Raw genomic sequence first — 2,500 nt, forward strand, 5'->3', positions numbered from 1 at the left:
ACCTCCCCCTTCGCCTCGGTGCCAGCGCCGGGCCCCGGGGGTGCCCGCGCCCGGCAGCCGTCCCGGTCTACCGTGGCCTCGGCCGGGTCAGTCTTTCCGTTTCCCCCGCCGCGATGGAGGTACGGGATCCCGGCTCCGGCGCCGCGGGCCTCGGTCGGGGACCTCCCCCTTCGCCTCGGTGCCAGCGCCGGGCCCCGGGGGTGCCCGCGCCCGGCAGCCGTCCCGGTCTACCGGGGCCTCGGCCGGGTCAGTCTTTCCGTTTCCCCCGCCGCGATGGAGGTACGGGATCCCGGCTCCGGCGCCGCGGGCCTCGGTCGGGGACCTCCCCCTTCGCCTCGGTGCCAGCGCCGGGCCCCGGGGGTGCCCGCGCCCGGCAGCCGTCCCGGTCTACCGGGACGCTCGCTCGGGCGGGACCGGTTTACCCGGGCCTCGGCCGGACTGGAGTGTTTCGGTTTTCTGCTTCTCTGCCAGGATGGCTGCGAGGGGTTGATTTAAATAGCTGGTTTGACGTGAAAAGCTTCCCTTCAAGTGAAAAGTTTGTTCCAATTTCTGCCATCTTCCTTCCTCAAAAGTTTTGGGTGTAGCTTTCCCAGAGGAACCTCTCGTAGGCCTATCATTTCTGATCTTAACTTCCCTCATTTATTCCATATTTTCCTTCCTCTTGCCGAATGGCCGAATCCAGTCCATTTCTAGTCCAGGAAATTATTTTTATTTCTTCTTCCATTTCTTACTGATCTATTTGCTTTGTCGAGCAAGTCGTTCTTAGGTCCCTTGGTTCTTTCTTTAACGTCTTCTGCTCCTGCTCCTTCTCTCGACGCTTTCTCGTTTTGTTGGCTTTCTTGGCTCTCTTTTGGCTGTTCTTTCTTCTCCTCCCGTCGTCCGTCCCCACTTTCATCTCCCCATCTTTCCTGTTCTTGGTCATCTCTACGTTGTTTATAAAATAATTCCGCTTTCTCTCTTGAATCTACTCGATATCTTTGCTCTCGCCAGCTCGCCGATATTTCAGCTCGCCGATATTTTGTGCTTTCTCGTCGTGTTTCTCATCCATGGCGATCTCTCTGCCCTCCCTGTCTTCTCGGTAAATCGGACATGAATTTCTCTGGGCGGGTGGTTTCTCATCGCGTGTCTTGTGTGCGCTCTATACGTTTCGTCCATCCCGTTTAATATCTATCCCTCCCTCCCTCCCTCTCCTCGCTTTCCTCCATTGCTTCTGCTAATATCATTTCCAGAATGATAACCCTGAGCCTGAACCTGAACCTAACCCTAGCCCTACAACTTTTCTCCCTAACCCTGACCCTAACCCTAACCCTACAACTTTTCCCCCTAACCCTAACCCTAACCCTAACCCTACAACTTGTTTCTCTAAGCCTAAGCCTAAACCTAAGGCTAAGCCTACAACTTTTTTCTCTAACCCTAACCCTAACCCTAACCCTACAACTTGTTTCTCTAAGCCTAAGCCTACAACTTTTTTCTCTAACCCTAACCCTAACCCTAACCCTAACCCTAACCCTACAACTATTTTCCCTAACCCTGACCCTAACCCTAACCCTACAACTGTTTTCTCTAACCCTAACCCTACAGCTTTTTCCCCTAACCCTAACCCCACAACTTTTTCCCCTAACCCTAACCCACACTTTCGACTTAAAACCGTTTTTAGATTTAAAGTCGTCTTTCGACTTAAAGACGGGCAGACGGCGGCCCGGTCTACCGGGCCGCTCCGGCAGCCTCGGCCGGGCCGGCGTCTCTGTTTCTGTTTCCCTGCCACGATGGATGTCGCGTGCGAGGGGTTGCTTTAAATAGCTGGTTTGTTTGAAGTGAAAAGCTTCCGTTCTTGCCTAGATCTCTTGCTATCGCAAGCCTTCCGGTCCAAGCTCGCATCGCGGTTTCAAGCGTCCTGCTTTCTTGGTTGGAAAAATCGGGGCGGCGAGACCTGACGCTCGCTTCCCCGACCCCGACCCTAACCCGTCTTCGAATGGTCTTTCTAAAGCCAGCAGCGCTCAGGGAGAAATGTCACCCCCAGAAGACGAGAGCACAGCTTGCCCAATTCCGGTCTCCACACACCGGGCTCGTCGACTTTCAAAACGTATTCCGCTTTTATGACCGTTTTAAAACTAAAACGACGATCGACCGGCGGCGATACTGACATTTAAGCGGAGAGCGGGAAAAGGGGTGGGGAAAAAAAACCAAGTGCCTCGTTTAGGCGCCGGTCTACTCGGGAAGGGAGGGGAGGGGAGGCGAGGCAAAAAAAGAAAAGAAAAGAAAAGAAAAGAAAAGAAAAAGGGCGGGGGAAAAACTAAGTGTCTCCTTTGGACGCCGGTCTACTCGGCGAGGCCAAAAAAAAAGAAAAGAAAAGGGGCGGGAAATAAACCAAGTGCCTCGTTTAGGCGCCGGTCTACTCGGGAAGGGAGGGGAGGGGAGGCGAGGCAAAAAAAGAAAAGAAAAGAAAAGAAAAGAAAAAGGGCGGGGGAAAAACTAAGTGTCTCCTTTGGACGCCGGTCTA

Source organism: Pantherophis guttatus, unplaced genomic scaffold, assembly GCF_059756535.1.
Source record: "Pantherophis guttatus breed Tessera unplaced genomic scaffold, ASM5975653v1 scaffold_25, whole genome shotgun sequence".
NCBI lineage: Eukaryota > Metazoa > Chordata > Lepidosauria > Squamata > Colubridae > Pantherophis > Pantherophis guttatus.